This window comes from Eupeodes corollae, chromosome 1, assembly GCF_945859685.1.
Source record: "Eupeodes corollae chromosome 1, idEupCoro1.1, whole genome shotgun sequence".
Taxonomy (NCBI): domain Eukaryota; kingdom Metazoa; phylum Arthropoda; class Insecta; order Diptera; family Syrphidae; genus Eupeodes; species Eupeodes corollae.
Genome location: NC_079147.1, coordinates 77369111 through 77392467, shown reverse-complemented (window position 1 = coordinate 77392467; position 23357 = coordinate 77369111). Strand labels below are relative to the sequence as shown.

General features: G+C 31.0%; 1 protein-coding gene and 1 non-coding gene across 7 annotated transcripts in view; one reads left to right on the top strand and one right to left on the bottom strand.

The window, feature by feature from the left end:
- Positions 1–23357, bottom strand: part of LOC129940018 (uncharacterized) — a 286224-nt gene that overhangs the window by 72401 nt on the left and 190466 nt on the right. The gene's annotated exons all lie outside the window — the stretch shown is intronic.
- On the top strand, positions 13147–13218 carry Trnae-uuc (transfer RNA glutamic acid (anticodon UUC)). Its single transcript has one exon. It is a non-coding gene; the product is annotated as a tRNA-Glu (tRNA).

The following is a 23357-nucleotide window of genomic DNA, read 5'->3' as shown; positions in this document are numbered from 1 at the left end:
GGCCAACAAGGTATTGCGATTCGACTCTGCTAGACTTTTTCTTGTCAAACAATGTCCTTAAGGTGGACATAACACAGGCCATCGCTTAAATTCAGGTGGATCTATGCGGAAGAGTCATTGAAAATCAGACCACTCGGATCCGTGCCACCATAAGAAGCCGAGGCGAGCATTTTAATGATGTCATATTCCACACTTAATGACATACATGGGCCTTTTAAATAAAAAAATAATTTTGTTAATACCTTACACACAGCTTGTTTAATTCTATTTCAACATTTAGCGGTCCTTATTGAAAAACTCTTTATTTGGATAAAATCATCGAACTGTATAAACGGACAGTTTTCACGTGATGGAAAATTGGGAATAGTCATCTGATTGGATGCCATTGGGAAACTTTTGACAGTTCGGAAAATATTGGAAGATCTTCTAATGGTGTATACTTAGCCTTAGAAGATCCTCGAGAACGATTTTTTCCGTGGAACTATAAGCATGTAATAAATCCCGCAGCTGAAGAATAACATTCAAGCTGGAATGCAGAGGCTGAACCCCGGTGTATAACAAGGTATTTTGGAAAATTCTCTAAAACGGGACTGGTTCTGTAAGCATTAAGTTAGTCTCATTTAAGGGACCCTATATTCCTTACTTAGTCCAAGAAATCACACTTTTTGATTGAAATTAAATTTTTAAAAGTTATTAAAAAAGTCACTTCTTACCCACCCTGTACATCGAATACATCCTCGAACATAGAATAATGCAATTTTTTCAGTTTTTCATTTCATTTGTATTTCGTTTCCCTGTTGTCCTCCTGGGAACTGCTTTCGATATACTTATCTATGATATTTCGCATTTCCTTGTCATCCTGTTTTTTGTATTTTAAAAATTTCCAGTGAAACAAAACAAAATTCTCCATTTTATTCGTTCCTTCGAAATGAGGAAACACAATAATGTGTACCTATGGAGTTAGAGTATAGTCTTATCTGTCTTCTTGTCTTTTTTACTATATCCTTTTAAGGATCCTTGGATATTTTTTGTGTGTCATGTGCTGTAGATATATAATTTTATATAGAATTGTGAATAAAGGTAAAAAGGACGAGAAATGATTGTAATTGAATGGAATGGGTAAAACTAATGGTTATGGTACTGTTAACACAATGACGTTCTCCATTAATGTTTTGTTTTCCCTTTTTACTGATTTTTCTATATATTTTTTTTCTTATGTTCTCTTTTATTTTTTTAAGCTATGTATAAAACAAAATGAAGCTATGAAGATGAAGATAGTAAATTTGATGTTGTTTTTATTTTTGTTTTCTATTATTCCAAGTAAATGCCAAAAAAACGAACACAGAGGAACGAACAATATTTTGAGTCTGATGATGATTGTTTTAAGGACTAAGACTATTGAACTATATATTTATTTATTTTTGTTTGCTGATGATGGAAGCAGCAGAATAGTGTAGTAGTTTTATCCTACTTTGAAAATTGAACTCTTTTCAAAAACAGAGAACTAAAAACTCTATTTTATGGATAATAATTTTAAGTGGGTATTTTAAGTTTATATAAAAATGGTAAACGATTGAGTGATTACAAATTGTAAGGAAGGAAGGAATTTCTGTTAAGAATTTATATTGTTAAGTGGAAAAGCATTCTTGTGAGAGGAATGCATTGGCTTGCGAGGAAAATATATTATTGTAAGAAAGAAGATTTGATTGGAATTGCAAAAGTAGAATAGAGGTTAGGGTTTGATTTAACTGGATGCCCTTAAAAACCAGCGAGGATGGAAATACTACTAAATTATTGTTTTTGGATTGCATATGTAAATATTTGGAATATATACATTTTTAGAAGTGACATTTTAATTTTGATTCACAAAGTTTTTCAAAATTTTGAGATTGTTGTAGTTAGAAACAGATCACTATATTTTAAGAGTTCCATTAACAAGTTTGTAAGTCAATGGTTGTAAAAATTGTAGATGTAATGAAAATCTTAAGCAGGTATTGTAATTTTTGGAATAACTCAAAGCTTTATTTTCAAACTCTTAAAAACTCACAATAACATATGAAATATTATAAATGAAGGTCGATCCTAAAAAATTATTATTTTAACTTTTAACGATTATAATTTTAAACATTTAATGATCAATTTAAAAATGTCTGTACTTTTCAAAAATATAGACTAGGAAGTAAGATATTGCAATGGGTCCGATTTGTCAAATTGAAAATTTTGACATTTCTCGACGTTTCAAAGTCCCTAGAGTCGAAATAAAAGATTTTTAGAAAGATGGCTGTGCGTTCGTGTGTACGTACGTTCGCGACGTTTTTATCATCGTCCATAGCTCAAGAACCAGAAGAGATATCGACTTCAAATAAATTTTGTTAAACAGATAATAAGACATAAAGATGCAAAAAGGACTCTTAAGAAAATTGCGTGGGTAGTTTTTTTTTAACCAAGCTGTTTAAAAAGAAGGTGGAAATTTTGGTTAACCCGAAGTATCTTACGAACCAAAAACGTTAAAGACTTGAATTAAATTTTTGTCAAATCAATTAATGGTTTTTTTATAAATCGAAAAAACTGAAAAAAAAATGTTGTCACCTCTAAAATTTTACGAATAAAAAGAATAAAAATAATTTCGTGTCCAAAATTATTTTGTGCAACGGAAAAACAAACGTTTTTAACATCAAAAAAAATAAAAAGCTAAAAAAACATTACATAAAGGTGGTAAAAATTGAATTTCGACTCAAATATCTTTTGAAAAACTTGAGATGATGGCTTCCAACTAATTTATCTTATAAGAAATATTGATTTCAACATTCGGACAAATTTTGAGAAAAATTGAATTTATACTTATTTTTACAAAAAATAAAAACTTAAAAGAAAATTAAATAAAAGTTCGTAAAAAGTGATTTTCAACACAAATATCTTTCCAAAAAATTAAGATTATGGCTTCCAACTAATTTAAATTTACAAAAATATTGTCTTCAACATTTTTAAGCATTTTGAGAAAAATCAAACTGACAGTTTTTTTACAAAAAATAAAAATCTAAGCAAAAAGATTAATAAAAGTTTGTAAAAATTGATTTTCGACTTAAATATCTTTTCAAAACTTTGAGATATTGGCTTTATCTAGTTTCATCTTTTAAAAAATATTGTTTTCAACATTCGATAAAATTTTGAATAAAATCTATTTCTTTATAAATAATAAAAACTTAACAAAAAAACAATAGTAAAACTTGGTAAAAATTTACTTTCGAATCAAAACCTTTTCGAAAATTCACAATATTGTCTTCAAACTCTTTTTTATTTCACAGAAATTATTGTTTTCTATATTCAGTAGTTTTTTTTTCCAACAAAATCCAACAGTCCGTTTTTTCATAAAAAAATAAAATCTACAAAAAATTTTACACAAATTTGTTAAAAATTGATGTTCGGTTCTTGAAATCTCTCAAATTAATTTCATTCAATTTGTAAAAAGGTAAGAAATGCTATTAAAATTGGTAAAAATTTGTTTACGACTAAAAATGTATTAAACAAAACTAGATTTTTAAACTAAATAATTTCTTGATACAAAAATATTGTGGGTAATTTAAAATTTTTTAAGAATAATTCAACTGACAACTTATTTAAGAAAACACGAAAACCTACAAATTTTTAAGCAAGACAAATCGACAGACGGGGTGGGAAGTTATCAGTGTTGGTCGCATCCCAGGCTCTTTTATTTTTATTGAATTTACTCAGTTATCGTGTACAAAAGTCGGACACTCTTTGTTTTAAAAAAAAACCTTCAAATTTAAAAATATTTCCTAAAAATTCTAAATTTTAAAGGTTCTTTCAAAAAATTAAATTTTTTATTTCGAAATTTCATTAAATTTTTAAATTTGTCTGAAATTAAAAAAATGAACACAAATTTAAATGTAAGAAAATCAGTTACGAATGAAGACCTTTCGATCTTACAATCATTAAGCAACAAACTGTAGCAGTTCAATATAAAAGTATTAAAGTATTTTTGTTTAATTTTATAATTCAGTGAATTGTATTTTTATGTTAAACCATTTACCACAAAGTCGTACATCAATCTTTGTTGTAATCGTTTATTATAAGATTGAAAGTCAGTATAAATGCCTGAATAAATGTTGCTATAATTGCTTAAAACGAAAATGCACGTAGAATACTTTAAACAATCGGAAAAACGACACATTTATAACCTACTTAAATTTAAATGGTCTCTGAGGTGTATTCGTGATTTTTTCTTACAAACAAAAAAATATATAAAACAAAATTGTGATTTTGTAGCACGTTCATGTGATTGAGCCGCAACAATAATTTTTATATTTTTGTTTCAAAAATAAATTTTTTCTTGAAGTTCGGTTGTGAATTTACTTCCGTGTTTTTTAGTGCGGAGAAGTTGGGCTCAAGTACATCGATGCTGATTCCCAGAAGTGCAAGTATTACGACTAAATTGTTGAAGTTGAGGAATGCAACTGACTATTTCATTAGATTATAGACCATTAAAATAACGGTAAAAAAAGGTGAGATAATAAAGTTTACAACGATGTTTGAGTCACATAATTGAGTAGTTAAGTTTTATTATTGACTTCAAAATTTTAATACTGTGCAAAATTTTCTTTGTAAGTTTATTTTAAGTTATAAAATGGTTTGGCCGTCTACCGGAATTGAGTAGGTAACTGATATTATAGTCTCCAACAATTTCAAAAACTGGGAATACTGCCCACTCAAGTTTTGGACGTTTATACAAAGGTTTTATATATTTTAGCCACATCAGTAGGAGAGAAAGATGTGGGTGGCAAAATATTTGTACAAATAAGGAAGAGGCCCAGGGCAAAACGGAGCCCTGGAGCACACTAGTATTTGTCGTGTAGGTTTCAGACTTGAATCCGTTTAACTCAACTGTTATTTAACGCTTCGAAAGACAAGAGAACAAAATGCCAGACTTTATCGAATGCTTTTGAAACATAAACTGCAAGAATCTTACTTTCTCCAAAACGATGTAAACATTTGTTCCACTTTTCGGGGAGATGAACCATGTGATCATTAGTGGACCTATTGCTACGAACGCCGTCGTACTGCCGGTCATTAAGAAGCTTTCGCTCCTCAAGATATTTCTTAAGATAATAATTAATCAGCGTTTTCATGACTTTAGAACAATGGGACGTTAGTGGTCGATAATGTTAGGGAGAGAAAAATTCAATACTTAAAGATTGGCTACTTGCAACAAGCCCAGAAGAATATTATAAATGAAAAAGCTTACACAGTAGGTTTGCTAGCGTGGAAGAACAGTTCCTCAGTATAGCAGCGGGATTACCATCATGACCAGTGGATTTATGTTTGTTGAGGTCTTTTGGGACTTTTCGCTATCAGTTAAAGTGATTTTTCAACAAGGTAGCTCAATAGAGTTTACTAAAAGAATATCATTGGCAACAAGCGCAGGTACTGAGGAACAGGAACCATTCTGTATGCTTTTTATGAATGAGTAACAAATATTTTTACTGCATTTGGGACATTTCAGTATTTTTTGTTGTAATTTTTGATAATGGAAAAATTTGGTCCTTGAAATATGGGCTTTGCAGGTCTTTTTGGCTTTCACAAACCTTTTTCTAATTTCCGCAGTTGGGTTGGCTCTAAACAACCTTTTTGCAACTCGAAACATGATTGATGATTGACGATTGTGTATCTATCAGAGTCAGAAATGAGAGCCATTAACGTCCGATATTCGAGTAGGATCATTGATGAGCCGAGTAATATGGTTAAACTAAGCAAAAATCTCAGCACACATCCCTTTATGTGTTGTCTGACCTGAATAGAGGAGCCACATTGTGAACATTGAAATCGCACGTATAATAACGATTTGAGCGTGAGGATACATGGAAACAGTTCTTTTGACGAAGTAAATAAGAGCACCAAATTTCTGACAAGTCGAAACTCTGTCCATTTTTAGGCTTCGATAAAGACATGAACCAAAAACCCGAGTTGGTGCAAAGACCCTATAAGTGTTGATATGCAACACATCATGTAGATAAATGGCACATGAATAGAAAATTCAGCATCCTCACCTCATTGGATTTCATTTAGAGCCTAAATAGCTCAATTAATAAATAAATAAAACTCGAAAATAGTGTACGCTTGAAACATATTTTCATTAGAACAGGAAAGGCATAATTGTTTGTATTGTGACCCATTGGTGGAAGACTTTAAAAAATATAAAATATGAACGGTCTTTGAGTGTTTCGTAAGATTCATTTATTTTCTTTGCTTAGTCTTTGGTAAGTAGTAGTAAGAGTAGTTCTTGCAACATCTTCTAAATCCCTTAACTTTGTTCGGTCATTTAAAGATTATTAATGTTCTTTAACCAAAGTGAAGGATGCAAAACTGAACTGTAGAAAATCAATTCATTTAACTTATAAATACAGTTGCAATTTTTCTAAGGATCTTAATCTTTACCTTATGTCTACAAATAGTTTTCTAGAACTCAGTAATCTGTGGATATCAGTTTTTGTTTTCATTTAAATTGTTTATTGTCGTTCCAGAATTATTTTGGCGTAAACGCCAACTTGGTCGTTTTTAAACTAATGATGCATTTTTTACTAATGATGCTTTTATGTCATCAGAATTTTCCTATCGCTTACCATTGCTGAGATACTTAGCGTGAAGTTAGTCGTAAATCCTCATTTTCGCTGTTTTTGTATGTTCTGTTGTCGTATACGCCAATATTTTGGATATACGACAAAATTTCCATACATTTTCCCGTTTTTTTGCTAAACTTTGTTTTGTCGTATGTGTAATGAACATTTTTTTTCTTAGAACTTTGTCAATGAGTGAAAGAAGAATTTACTATTTCTTTGATCAATGGTTGCCCTTCAAACAGCAAAAAATTTTAAGAATGTAACTTCTCCAGAAAGTATTAAAGAGGTCCACGATCATATTTCAAGTTTTCTAACCATTGATTCCCATTATTGTAGATTATTGTAGAGCTTCTTCTACCAGATATGCTTTGATGGGAATCTTAACGTTCATCAAATGTATAAAATGTATACGGAAATTTCGGAAAACCCTGTAAAGGAACATATTTACAGAAGGAAATTCAATTACAAGTTCAACATTTCTTTTTACTGACCAAAAAAAGACCTTCACCAGCGTGACCGTTGTTCGGTTTTTAAAGATAAAACCAATCCAACACAAGAGGAAACCAAAGTTTTTGAACACCACAAAAATGAAAAAGAAGCAATGAAAGGAGAGAGGGACCTAGATAGACAAAACATTGATCCAAAACACGCAATAGTGTGTTTTGATTTACAAAGTGTTTTCTGTCTTCCAAAAGGAAATTCCTCATCCTTTTTCTACAAGAGAAAACTTAATGTTTCCAACATGACTGCTTCTCATTTGCTGCCACAAAAATCCAAACTAACATATTGTGCTATTTTGAATGAAAGGCAAATATTTCAAATATTGAATCAAATTATTTCTGATAATCCTTTCATTGCATTAATAACTCTTTTGAGTGACTCATGCGTTCCCCAAAACAAGAATAAAGTGATGTTAACAGCTTTAATAATTTTGCTTAACAAATCAACATCAGTTAAATGTACGATGATTCGTAAGATTCAAAAATTTTCGAAACCTGGTCGTTCACTAATTCAAGAAGGAGATTGCGTTTATAGCCCCATTGATAAATATCTCAAAAACCTTGAAATATTTAGCCAGCTTTCACTTTTGAGACTCTTAATGTTAAACTGAAAATCATTCGAATGCAGTGTAAAGATTTTATAGCATTTTCCTCTAAGGCCGGTCGGCTGAATTTTTCTTTTGTGCCTCACAGAAAAATATATTTTTTGGATATCGTAAACATGAAGTTCTTACACCACATTTTAAAACAAACTGTTTGAGAACATTAACATTTTTCATTGGGGCACTAAATATGCATTTGCAACCCCAAAATACTTATTTTAAGTACGACTTTTCAAAGTGCAAATATCAAAAAACCATTGCTGTATCACAGACCTTAAAAGTCTTTACCCTTTTATGTTGAAAATTGATCAAGATTATTATTAGGCCTTATTCAAAACAAAGCATTAATTTCATTAATAATTAATTACATATACTTTTTATGAATTAACTTTCTTTGATTTAATTCTAAATATTTTTAACTTCCCATAGGAAGTTATTGTAATGGATAATAAGGCAGAAAGATGCAGAAAGGGCTCTCAAGAAAATTGCAAAGGTGTTTTTTTTACCATAGTAGTTTAGAAAAAAGGTGAACCCTAAATATCTCACGAACCAATGACGGTAAAGACTTCAATTAAATTTATTAAATTAAGCAAAAGCCTAACATAAAAATATCACTCAAAGTTGGTAAAAATTGAATTTCGACTCAAATATCTTTTCAAAAACTTGAGATTATGGCTTCGTATTTATTTAATCTTATAAGGAATAATGTTTTCAACATTCGGTAAAATTTTGAGAAAAATTCAATTGACAGGTTTTTTAACCTACAAGAAATATTGTAAATTAATCGAATTCACAGTTTTCTTACAAAAAATAAAAATCTAAACAAAATAATTAATAAAAAATGGTGAAAATTGATTTTCGATTCAAATATCTTTTTAAAACTTTGAGATATTGGCTTTTAACTACTTCCATCTTTTAAATAATATTGTTGTCAACACTCAGTAAAATTTTGAGGAAAATCTATTTCTTTACAAAAAATAAAAACCTAACAAAAATATCAATACTAAAACTTGGTAAAACTTTACTTTCGACTAGCTTTTGAAAAATTTTTTCTTCAAACTTCTTTTATTCCACAGAAAATATTGTTTCCGATATTCAGAACAAAACAGTCCGTTTTTTATAAAAAAATAGTGCGCAAATTTGGTAAAAATTGATATTCGGTCCTTGATATCTCTCAAATTAATTTCATTCATTCAATTTGTAAAAATTTAAGAAATGCAACTAAAATTGGTAAAAACATGTTTTCGTCTTAAAATCCATTTAACAAAACTAGAATTTCAAACTACACTGTTTCTTGATATGAAAAATATTGTTGGTAATTTTAAATTTTTAAGAACAATTCAACTGACAACTTAAAAAAAAAAAAACACGAAAACCTACAAACTTTTAAGCAAGACAAAGGACAGCCGGAAAGGGAAGTTATCAGTGTGGGTCGCATCTTAGCCTCTTTTTTTATGATGTCCTTAACTTTAAAATGTGTTTTTTCTCAGAACAACATATTTTGTGTGTACAATTAAATAATTCTTATGTCATTGAATGAAAAAAAGAACGTTTTTTTTCACAACACTTAATTTTTAAATGTTCGAAAAATGTTTGATCTCTTTTTTTATTCAAATTTCTAAAACTATTGTTTCAGATCTCTAGATAAAAATATTTGTTTAAATACTAAACCATAAAAATATAGGTATGTTTGTCTGTATTATCAGCTTGTAACTTATTCAATCTGTTTTCAGAATTTTTAAAAACGGCCTCACTTCAATTACATTCAAATATTTCCTGTTGTTAAACATATTTTTCCTAGCTACGCTTTTAATTTTTAAATTTGTGTGTTTATAAGTTTTTCCAAACTAAAAATTATTGAAAATTTTGTATAATTTTTAAATTTAATGTAGACTAACCACTCTTCAAGGAAAAATATTTTAAGAAAGAGGCTGGGATACGAAGCTTCTTATTGAAATTACTGACTTAAATGCAATAACCCCAATTGCCGTTTAATGGTTTTGAAAAGTAAGTTTGATTTATTATTATCAGACGTTAACACAATTTCGTAGAGATTTTTGAAATTTTATTTTAACTAATTGCTTTCTCAAAAAGAAAAACTTATTTTTTTAAAAATGTTAACTTAAACAATAAAACAATCTTAGAATTGAAATCACTCAATGTCCCCAAATGTAGAGCATTCAAAAACAAAAACATTTTAACATATTGACATTTTCCTTCGGTTCAATGTCCATATTTCGTCCTCTCTAAACTTTTTTTTAGTTCATCTTAATTTATTTTAAGTTTCGAAAAAAAGGAACAAAAATACAACAAACTGTGTCAACGCTCTCTGCATTATCAAAATACAAATATTTACTTATGTTTTCAGGCTACATTTGCCATTTTTGGATAAGTTCCAAAAAGTATTCTTCATATGAAATGAAAAATAAGAAAAACAACAAACAAAACTTAAAATTTATGACAGCAAAATACTAAGAACTAAGAACACGAATTGGAACAGCTTCAATCAAAGAGTAAATGTGCAAAAAGCAAGACATGATGTCGTCCATACACAAAAATAAAAATAATTCCGGAAAAAGGATAATAATTTACTTTGAAAATTTGCGAAATGACTTTGGCTTTTAGATGCAAATGTGGAGTGTGGAGGGGATGTTGGTTTAGCCTACATTTGTCTTCTTCATGAAATTTTAAATCTCGGAATGATTTAAGCGGATTAAATAATTTATCTTTGCTTTTCGTGGTAATATGGCGGCCAACCAGAAACTGAAAAAAGGATGTCATTGAACACATTTTTGATCCTGCAAGTAAAAGCTCTGAGCCAAAAACTACTTTCAACACTCTTCTAATTCGGCTAACACGATGTTTACATAAATGTGTGTTTGTATTTATTTTCAATATACATAAATTTAATATCAGTTGCAAACTTTTGAGGTTCCATTACATTAAAAGTTGATGAGGGACAAGGGATAACTCCTGTGATTGAGGTTGGTTGTCAGGGGGCTATCATGAGGCTTCCAATGTAAATGCAATAGTTTCATAATATCGGTAAGTTTGTGTGTGTATATATTTATTTACACCCACAATTTTATACAAACATATGCAATACATATTATTACATTTATTTTATGTGTATGTATAGATACAGGAGCATGTTTGTATATAGAAGGCATCCTTGATGTGGGTTGCGTTCAGTGCATGTCATTTAATATTCATTATGGTTTATGGAAATGATTGATGGTAAATTATATGCCAAGGGATATTTATTGGCCCTTTGGTGGTGGTAAGGGGCGTACGTCCAGGCGTGTCATATGCAATAGTAAACACTTAATATATTGGAAACAAATAGTTTGAAGAAAATGGTTTCGTAAATTGTTTTGAACAATTTTAAAGCTTTTTTTCTTCCTAAAAACTTATGGTGAGTTAAGGGTTTTTGAATTAAAAAGTCAAAAAGTACATTCTGTCAAATATGTGTATTTAGTTAATTACGGTGAGTAGAAGAGCTTAAGAAAAACGGTCCAAATTTAGAACTTAAAGGAAATGAAAAGAAGTATCTTAATAAAATTATAATGAAAGTTTGTTGTGGAGACAATTATTTAAATATCATTTTCGTGGTGAAATATGAATATGGTGAAGGTAGAAATAAAGATGAAATGAATGAATGCGTTCAGCATACTTCAGTTCTGTTCGATTTTAATTTGTTTTAAGTAAAACTTCGCTTAGGTGAGACTTATCGCTGAGAGAAAACAAATTGGTTCTAAATAGTTGCAAATACATCGATCAAGATATGTTTTGACGCAACCAAAATGATTTAAGATTCTCTTCGCAGGGAAACAAGAATTCTTCCGAAAATAAAAAAGGATCTTTTAATTTTAAACAATCATTTAAATGTTATCGTTTTCCAATTTCATCTTAATACACGTTTCTCAAATTAACCCACAAATCAATCCCCAGCTCTTTATCTGCAACTATAGTCCTTCAGCTTCATTGTTTGTTATCCCAAAACTGTTTGTATCTAACGTTTGTGATGCTCTTTTTTTAATTGTTAATCTTTTTTCTGTGAAATTCAATATGAATTTGTAAAAAGAAAATTTACAAATTTTTAACCAACAGCCTAGAAGTACTAGCTAATAAGAGGAAATCGGATTACATGACAAATTACTCGTAGTAGCTTGGATATCATTTTACCTTAGTGAAAAAGTGTTCAAAAATGTCGTTTGTTAATTCTGGTGTACCTCAGGGTAGGCACCTTGGTCCGTTGTTATTTATTCTGAATCTAAATGACATTCTCTATGACATTAAAATACGTGTATGACGTACAATTTTTTCAAACAGTTAATTCCTTAATGGACTGCAAATTTACAAGGGACTCTAATTTGAACTTGGGAATGGTGCAATACTGCATTTTAAAAATAGGTTATTAAACAAATTACAAGGGACTCTAATTTGAACTCGGGAAATATTTAGTAGAGAAATAAAAGGTCCCTATATCCTTAAAATTGTATATGTATCATTTGTCAGATCAGTTCTATTGAATGAGAAACGAATAGAAAATAAAGGTTGGCAATACTTTTTGTTCTCTAATAGATTAATTGATTCATCGATATGATTTTCTTAAAAACAGGAATTTGAAAGAGACATTTTTGATTTATCTTTTAATAATTTCTTCATTAGACATTCCAAATCTAAGTTAGGTACTGTTCTCATAATATAATTTAAAAAAAAATAGTTTTTGGTATTTAAATGCTAATTTAAAATATCTCTGCTTTGAATAAGCATCACTTGAAACTAGATTAAAGCCACTTTAATATTGACTCATTACAGAATGATTAAGGCTCGCAACGAACACTAGTCACGTCTTGGTCTCGTTTCTGTTCCACAATATTGCTTTTGACCTTTCGGAGGAGAGACCAAAATGACAGTCTCAGTCTGTTACAACTTATTTGTGACAGAATGTAAAATAAGGTTGTCAAAATCCTTTTCAGAATGGCAATAAATGTCAAATTCTATTGGAGGATAACTGTGATCTTAATAATAATTGAAACAAAATGGGATAAACATGTCAAAAAATAATTTACTGGCAACAAATGAACTGTCTAGAACTTCTGACCTGCCTTATTGATTATTTAAATTATTAAGAAAGATTCGAAACTATTTATGAAACTGGCAAGAAGTAAACGAGACCGACACGAGACTTAAATTTTTCGATTTTGACGAAACTAACAAAAGTCTTGTTGGGTTTCCAGCCGAAAGAACAATAAATTAGATGTATTTCGTAAGACTTCTGGTGTTTTTCAAATGACTAAACTTTTCTCAAAATAGATTTTTTACATTATAATAATTATTTTTATGAATGTTTGAAAAATTTGCATTGGCCTGAAAGGCAAAATTTAACTTAACAACATTTGTGTATCCCATATGGTCTAGTGGCTAGGATATCTGGCTTTCACCCAGAAGGCCCGGGTTCGATTCCCGGTATGGGAAATATCTTTTTTTTCCATTGTTTTGTGTGCGTTTGGACATAAGGAACTAAAGTGAGTTCAAACTTCAAAGTGAATGCTCACTGTTACAGTTTGGTTTTTGTACACTTTGAATTAAAACTTTGTTGTGCTCTAGAATGTTCTAGTTCTGTTTTTGTACAGTTCGAGGTTAAGATGTTGAATGTTGAAATTTGCCAACAGGAGCGTGACTATCGTTGGAGTGTCGCCACACATTACAAGACAAAATGGCACCTAGTGTGAAATAGATAAACTAATGTGTACATCACAAGAAGAGATCAAAGCATGAAGCAGCATCAATTTTACAAAGAAGGATATTACTAATATTACATACTGTTAAATTAAATACAGGTTGTTGTGAGAACATTTCATATGAAGTTGAGAAGTATAGTTCTTATTATAGGTTTAGTTTATAAGTTTAGTATCTGCATAAGAGAAATGTCATAGTTTTAAGTTATATTATATTGATGAATAAATCAGTCTTAAAACAACTCTCGTCTTCATACTATAATACAGGTTTTTATGGTTTTTCAAAGGAAGTGTTTGAAATCTAAATTTTGAATAAATAACAAAGTAAAGATTTTAAAAAATGTCTATGTTCAAATTTGCGTCTGATAGAAAGTGGCACAACATTCTACAGCGAATGACAAAAAAAAACTGTCTCGAAGAAGACAGTTTGATAAAAGAAGAATAATTGTATGATTACGTGTTGATTGTGAGAAAGTCAAATTTTCAAATAAAAACTCTGTATTTGTAATATAATAAGTTTGCAAAGAAGAATGGTGAAAAGCGAATGGCTACTTTATGTTGCCGAAGATAGAATTCGTAATGGCTGAAACACAAACACGCTTCAGCTTCGCCTGACGTTTACGAGTTCAGCCATAGAAATTTAATGGATGATATCACAATGAAGCTTTGACTTAACGTTTCGTTTGACAATCGTTAGGAAAAGATCGTAATGTTACGTAATGTGACTCCAAACGAAAGCTCTAGCTCAACAGTTGTAAAAAAAAAAGTCAACAAACAAAATATATTGGGCAGGTTCAGCCAACATAATGGAATTCATTTGCAGTCAACTTCAGTCGTTTAACTTAAATTTTGAGCAAGGCAACTAGTTAGTTTTTCAAGCGTCATGAATTTCAAATTCAGAACTTTCCAGTTCATAGAACAAAAAGTACCAACAAAATTACTTACTTAAAAACACTCCTCAATCAAGCTACAAGTCGACCACGATTTGTATGTTTTATTGTCAAGAAGTATTTGTTATATCTTTTCAAAATTGACGAGGAATCCTTTTAAAGAAAGCATTAAATAAAGTTGTGCAGTAAATAAATGAATCATAGAGTAATAAAGTTCAGCTTTCAGTTAAAGAAAAAAACATGATCAACTGTCATTTTGACATGAGTAGACTTGACTTGATAGTAAGGGAGATTTTTCTTGACTAGCTGTTCAGAAAAACTTTCCAACAAAGTTTCCTTAATTGGAAGCCAAGTTTTTTGCAGCTGGCCAATCAGATCCTAGAAACTTGCCCTGCTTTCAAGTCCCTAATGGGATAACCATTGGTTATTGAGTTAGTGAAATATATGTACATAGAATAACTAAACAATAATTATTTCTTGAAAACGTTTGATTTTTGTAGAACAGAAAATGAGTTTCGATGAAGTCATTATATATTGAGCTCCCTTACGCACCAACGTCCCCCAGTATGCGCTTCTTCTTGCTCCATGAGCTGAACGTACCAACGATAGGCTGTCTAAGCTGCTTGCGCGATAAATTCAATTTATTTGATTTCAAAACCTCACGAAAAATCAAAACAAACTTTTGAGAAAAAATAACATCTGAGCTTAACGCGTTTGAAGTTGTGTAAAATAGTTTTAAAATCTGGAACCAGTACTTTTATGACATCATTTGTCAATATATGATCAAAAGCCCGGAGCTCCGAGGGCTCATTCTTTATATTTTCACCTCAACTATTCAAACACATTTTTTGCAGTGAAAAAGCAAGATTTTTCAAAGTGTTACAAAAATTTTGTTTTACATTTCCAGAAAACTGAAACATGTATGAACAAATGTTTATAGTGTGAACATTTATCTCAAAATTTATCAATTTTCTACGACTAACATAAAAATGTGTCATCAGCTTTTGGAAAATGGAAATATATATTTATTTCCTCGTTAACCTATAAATTCCAATTAAATTAAACATTTAAAGTCCTTTTGTTTATACACTAAAACCTCTCTTTATGTTTGGCATGTATAGCTGTTTATTACTATATTTAAAAATAGCATGAAGCCCGAAATAAATTTTCTTTTAAAAGTAAATTAGGTTCATTAATTGATTTCTGAGCTTTGTCTTTGTGTGTTTAATTAAATCGACAAGCAAAACCCAAAAAACCTATAATGAAAACTCTCTCTGAAACCCTCTCTGCTCTATGCCATAGCCTATTGTTAACTGAACTGAAAACTTATCGCATGCTAATTAACACAGCTATATCTTGCTATATGGCTAGCTAAGTAATTGATACCTGCATCATCATAGATTCAAATTATATAGACCTATTTCAGAGCTTGTACAAGCGCAGAAAAGGTGTTTTATAAAATACGGAAAGATATACTGACATCATATGAAATCCTCTTTTGTATACAAAAACCGTGATGATGCGATGTGATATGGTGAGGTGAGGTGATGGTACTTCCGAAATCTGATACTCTAATTTTTGTTACCTTGCACTATAGATACACTAGCCGCAGATCAACTCCCCCTATCTGCCCTACTTACACTCTGTACATTGGAACTTGAACATATGAAAAACTTCAAGGCAACACGTAGTACCTGCATGGCTTGCTTACCTTTAGTGGATCTATTTAAGGTGGTGTTTGCATTATGTTAAAAAGATTATTTTGTTCATTGTGGATATAATTGAACTCTCATCCCTTAAGCTACTTTTAAGCTGGTGCTGCTTCTGGTTGATGCCAACAAAACAAAATGATGACAAGTTTGACAAAAGAGAGAAGACAGTTCAATGCAAAATTTTGAATTCAAAGTTTGAAAATTGAGTTTAAAACAATCCATTAATTATTAAACCGAAATAAACGTCCAACAAAACAACCCTTAACTTAAAAGTCTTCCAATAATGACCCCACAACACCTACGAGTAATCTATCACTTCACATCAAATCAAATCAATAAATTGTTGTTTGACTTCACAAAGCTAACTTTAATTGCTCATCAAAAACTCATCAAGCACACATCGTTGAAATGGAATGGAATCAATTAAATCGATGAAAATTTAAATTTTATTGCTTTAAGGGACAATGCGATTTATGCATAATTCTTAGAATTGATGCCCATTGAATTTAGAACCAATGTGTGGAAAATGCTGTAGTTTTATATCGATTTCACAACTAAAGTATTGATTTGAGTCTCAGGACTATAGTTTTTGTTTGTGCTTTGCAATTTCGTCTAAAAGTGGACTTGAAACAAAATATTGAACTCAATATCATTGAAAATTTAAATAAAACGAATTTTTTACTCACAACGTGTTGGTTTAAATTAAAATCAGCCCACTAAAGGGACGAAACCTGCTTATTTTATTTCCATCCCGGATAGGATTACAATTTCCAAAAATGGGGACATTTTGATTAATTTGGTGGAGCATTTTAAATCCAGAGGGGGGGGCGCAAAAAGTTATAAGTCATTATTGTTCTTTTTGTTTTCAACTACTAATTTTATTATAAGAAAAGAAAATTAATGACAAAACTGTAAATACATTCATATGTTTAGACATGAAATAAAAACTAAATAAAATAATTAATAAAAAGGAACATAAAGTACAGGTATTGTTGTTTCCATATTAACATTCAGTAATTTGAAGGTGCATAAGTATAATACATTAGTAAGTCTTTATTACATTTGAGTCCGACATTTTAACAAATTTAATTTTATTGAGACACAAATAAAAGAACTGTTTTGAAATGAAAAAAGTGACAGATGGAAAATTACTTTTTGCGAGTGAAGTTGGTAACGTTTTGTTAAAAGAATGGATCTATTCAGCTGTGAAAATTTAAATAACTATGATGGAAGTATTCACTTTTTTTTAAATTAAAGAATACAAAAAGTGGAAAAAGTTTTTGTGATAAAAAATATTGCTTGAAAATAAAAATAATTTACGGATTTTTAAAAAGAGGGACATTATGCCCTCCTTTCACGTTTTATGTCTTGAGGGACAAAACATCTCCTGTGATCTTAAAGGGGGACAATCCCTCCAAAATGGGGACGAATTGTAACCCTAATCCCGGAGTATGTGTCGTCCAATTACCTTTAGAATACATTACAAATTTTATATTTTTCGTTTTAAAAAGTTGGCAAACAATATTCAACCAAAGAAATAACTGCATGCTTTAATTTATTCTTCACTTTCCACATTCACCACCTTTTTTATCAACAAATTAAATTAAAATTAAGGACCGCCACATATTCCTAATTCTTTTAAGCTGGTCTTAAAATATTTGAAAAGTAATGTTATTAATGGAACCAAGATTTGCGAGAAATTTTAAGATTATGGCACTCCGGTTCTGAAGTCAAACAAATTTAAGAGCATATTTTTGAACGACCTGAAAGATTAATTTTTCTCTAAAAAGTAAGCATAACTAACCTGATAGTACTTAAAAAACCAAAGATGTTCAAAACTAGTTTCGATTCTTTTGTTTTGAAAAGAAAAAAAATCTGAACATACATTTCTGGATTTTTTTCCTGAGAACAAATCTCAAAATTGTCTGTTAAACTTTATTATTCCCTAATTTTCCTTTTTTTCAAAATGTTGAGACGTTTAACTTGATAACAGAGAATTATAAGACGGGTGGGAAACTACTTAATTTTATCTTTTGGGTGGAAAATATTTACTTTGCTTATGCTCTTATTTGGAAATTTGATCCAGAAAAATATATGACTATCATTTTAAGAAAAAAAACTAGAGTTTCTAAAGGACTCCCAAAATAACGTAGACATACATTAAAATAAACATTTTACTACGGAATGGGCGTGGCTAACGACATCTACAACACATTATCAAAAAAATTTTCCAAACAAAGTAGAAGATAAGATAAGAATCTTGGTTAAAATTTTAGTACATTTTGTATTAATTTCGACTGCTTTAGAAATTCAAAATTTTGCAATGAAATGCTAGGACAAGTGAGACAACATCTGAAAGCTCTAGGTTTGACTTTCACAGTCAAAGAGTGAAATTTACACTAAAACTAAAATGTTTAAATGTTATCAGATAATTTAAAAACCTATTTACCTGATTTGATCATACAGAATAAATAATAATGCCGAAAAGTATGCAATGACTATTTTAATATAAAAAAAGAGTCTGGGTGCGACCCACACTGAAAAGTTCCCATCCCGTCTGTCGATTTGTTTAAAAGTTTGTCTATATGTACTCGTATCAATTTTTACCAAATTTGCGTACTATTTTTTGTAGATTTTATTTTTTATGAAAAAATAGACTGTTGGATTTTATAAACTTACTGAATATTGAAAACAATATTTTCTGTGAAATAAAATAAGTTTGAAGCCCCTATTTAAAATTTTTTAAGAGATATTTGAGTCGAAAATCAATTTTTACCAACTTTTATACATTTTTTTTTTGTAAAAACATTTTGAAACAAATCCATTTAACGGTTTTTTTTATACATCAAAAAAACTGAAAAAAAAATTTGTCAAGTCCAAAATTTTACAACTTAAATATGATTTCCAATTTTGTGCAACGAAGAATAATGTTTTTGAAATCTTATAAATTTTGAGAAAAATCGAATTGACAGTCTTTTTATAAAAAATAAAAATCTAAAAAAAACTCGAAGTTGGTAAAAATTGAATATCGATTCAAATATCTTTTTGAGATATTGGCCTTAAACTAACTTTATCTTATAAGAAATATTGTTTTTAACATTCGATAAAATTTCGATAAAAATCGAATTGACAGTTATTTACAAAAAATAAAACTCTAAAAAAACAATACTAAAACTTGGTAAAAATTTACTTTCGACTAAAATAGCTTTTCAAAAATTAAAAATATTGGCTTCAAACTTATTTTATTTCACAGAAAATATTGTTTTCAATATTTAGTAATTTTCACATAAAAATCCAACAGTCCGTTTTTTCATAAAAAAATAAAATCTACAAAAAATAGTCAAATTTGGTAAAAAATGATACGAGTACATATAGACAAACTACAGACGGGATCGGAAGTTATCAGTGTGGGTCGCATCCCAGCCTTTTTTTATTTTAAATAAATTTGCACGATTTTCAACCTTTGTTCAGGATTGAGCATAGATCAAGTGACAGCTGTCAAAAGAAAAACTCAAAAAAGAAGTACTACCAGATTGAAAACCATACGTCTGAAAAAACACCCGTTCCTTCGTGACATCTTTGGTTTGATCCATTTTTTTAAATTTTCGTTTCCATTAAAATAAATTAATTAGGTGACGCAACAGTCCGTTTAGAACCAGGGCATAGTGCCTTACAACTAAAGACATCTGGCATGACAGTTCAACGCACTAACTATCATGCCACTGGCTTCCGTTTCTATTAAACAAAAAATTTGACCCTCTGAAGTTTCGTTCAAAGTCCGTTTTGGACATTTTGATATTATATTTGGAACAAAATTTATTTGAAAATATCTTTGGTTTATTTTTAAATTTAGTCCCTCCTAAAACCGTACATTTTAAGATTGTAAGGACTTTTTAAAACCAAACACAAATTAAAACATTACACATGTTTTTTGGAGTAAAACTTTTAAAAACCAGTTATTTCGAATTATTTCCCTAAGCAAGATTCTTTCCATATTAACATAATACTTAGCAATTATAAATTGATCAAATAGAAGCTCGAAAAACTATTCTTTCGTTAAAAATGTTCTTTATCGGTTGCTTACATGATCAGCAGGCGATGACTTGGTAAGGAGCATGTACCAACTAAAATAAATAAATTAGGTGGTCCAACAGTCCATGAAGAACCAGGGCCTAGTGACTTACAACTCCCAACCATTCCTGTGTGAGAGTACTATTGTCAGGAATGGATGGGACCTAAATTTTCAAAGCCGAATCCGAACGGCTAATTTGAGAAAGCACTTTTTCATGCCAAGAATTACTCTTGGAGGATTTGTCAATTCGTCGCAAGAGGCAGTATCCGTTAGGTGGCACAGGCAGGGATTGAACCCAAGACAACTTGTATGACAGTCCAACGCACTAACCATCACGCTACGGCATGCACCAACTCATCTGCAAAATATGGTCGGAAGAAAGCATGCCCGATGAGTGGAATCTCAGCATAGTTTGCCCAATACATAGGAAAGGAGACCCCCTAAATTACGCCAACTATACAGAGGCATCAGTCTCCTGAACATTGCTTGTAAGATCCTCTCTGCCGTATTATGTGAACGGCTGAAGCCGTTCGTCAACAACCCAGTAGTTTCTTGTTAGTGTGAATTCAGACAACAACGAACAACGACGTCTTGGACAAAACGTCACCATGGACAGCTATAACTTTGAGATAGTTAAGGCCTTTGACTACCTAGGCAACGCTATAAACACAGACAACGGCAGCAGCGCTGAAATCAAACGAAAAATAACTTCTGCAAATCGGTGTTTCTTTGGACTCAGAAGGCAATAGAGTAGTAACGTCCTCTATCGAGCATCTAGAATCAGCATCTTTAAGACACTTATCATCTCGGTTCTCATTTATTGCGCTGAGGCCTGGACTCTGTCAAAGAAAAATGAGAGCGTCTAAGGATGCTTCGACAAAAACTTCTTCGGTGATTTTTGGTCCCGTCTGAAAAGCTGGAGAATGGAATGGAGGAGGAGAAGATATAACGACGAACTGTACGGGCAGTAAAGCGACACTGACCTGGTAAACGTAATTAAACTCCAACGACTTGGGTAGCTTGGTCATATATGGACTGAACGGATATCAACGCTCTTGCCCGAAAGGTCTTCGAATCCAATCCCGAGGGACAGCGCAGAAGAGAAAAAAACCGTGACTCAGGTGGCGCACGTATGTTGGTAAGGACCGCAACCAACTTTGAGTGAGAAACTGGAGCCAACTAGCTAGGGATCGAGCTGGCTGGAGACGCATGCTGGTTGAGGCCCAGTTCCACCCTGAACTGTAATGCCACCTTAACGCGGTTGCTTAAATCGAACTCCATTAGCAAAAGTTTATGGCGTTCGATACAGGGGCCTTGAAATGTCGACGAAATACAAAATATACTATTGGAAATATCGACCCTATTCAAAGATTACTCAATCCAAATAAAGGATAAAAAAGATAAAAAATATAAAAATAGTCCTTACAAAACACTGAGAGGATATTCACATGTGAATAAAGAGTGATTCGAGAACATTTTCAAATTAAACAAGTGTCAAGTATCTTCAAAACACATCCATACATTTGTATTGAATACAAAATCAGCCTTTTACTTATACGTAACGATTTTAAAAATTAAATTTTAATTTGAAAAAAAGCATGTTTCTGTAATTGTCTGTCAATTCCTTATTTTTAATTAAGTAAACTGCTTGTCACATTCACGTGATGCTTTCTATTTAATCAATTTCGCAACTTATTAATTATGCACCTATCAAACTACAACTACAAAAATACTGAAAATCAGAAGGACAAATGCCACCCCTTAATCTTCGTTAAAACAAAACCGCCAATATCGCACGTTGCATCACGTTTAAATGAACGTGTCAAATTCCAAAACATATATTTGACTCGTACTTTGTATTTCAATCCCTATTTTTTTGAACTATTTCCAATACGCGTCTATATAATAAAGTGATGTATACATTGTACAATGCAATTTGTTAACAACAAAACAATAACAAAAGAATAAACATCCTTTTTTTCCACTCAATATCATATAATTCTGTTTGTAACTGTTATCCAATCTACTATACTTTGTGACACGTTTACAATGTCGGTAATGTCGTGTCATCCCGCACTGAAGTAGGATATACATAGGCGGTACTTCGTCGGCAATCGTCCCATCACTAGCTACGAGTATAATATGCACGTAATAATGTAATCCACAAGGATTACCTTGATGGTCTGATGGGACTCCTTTTTGCGAACAATTTTTGTAAATATTTATTTTATGCAAGGACATCTGACTCATGCGTCGCAAAAATATCCGATTTGTTCATTTCACATGATTTGTGTTTCATTAAATAAATTTAATTATACCAGATTCGTATAAAAATGTATGCGCATTTTAAAGGATTTTTTCATTCCATTTTCATCTTGAAAAAATATAAAAATAATTTCCTTCAATATATACACGAATATCCTTGACTCAAAAAAAGAAGATGGAAAGCGAGCAAACGAGGGAGGGAAAGAAGGACTCCTAGAGGATGATAATAAAATGAATATCATTCAAGAGATGGATTGAGAATTGTGACAATTTGCTAAAGCAAAAATATTTTCCCCATACAAGGATACACACGAGATCCTTATCCTATTTATTTTGCTCCCTCGAGTGGTTTCAGGGGCTGCATCCATACACCATAGTCTGCAAAAAGGAAGAGAAGTGGTGTACGAGGGGTATGACTATGAAGACGACGACGACGAGAGTATATTCATGTTCAATCTTCTGTTTGGTTGATATAGAGGGGGCGGACTAGGGGGGTTTAGTTGCCCTGGAGTGCAAGCAAGTGTCGTATGGATCATCGGAATAAGGATTCTTATATATTTCCATGAATTCTGGAGCACAGCAACAGTATAGATAGATACAAAGACAGGGGTAGAGAGTAGGTAGTAGTGTAGAAGGAAAAATAAAAAAGAAGATAAAATAACACCAAAGGATGACACAATGAGTAACACACTCAACCGGAGGACTCGCTCCGGCATCATCAGGCGATTGATGTGACATAGTGTGGTTAAGTTTTGGTATTTGTTTTCATTTCTTGCACTCTTTGTAGGTTTTTCTTTTTTCTTGCATCCTAAACTCACAACTCTACTGCAGGATATGAGTTGCACTTTACTCCCCCTCTCCCCCTCACATAAACAAGAACAACATAATAACAAATAAGATGTCATCAAGTGCATACACTAACTCTTCACATACCCAA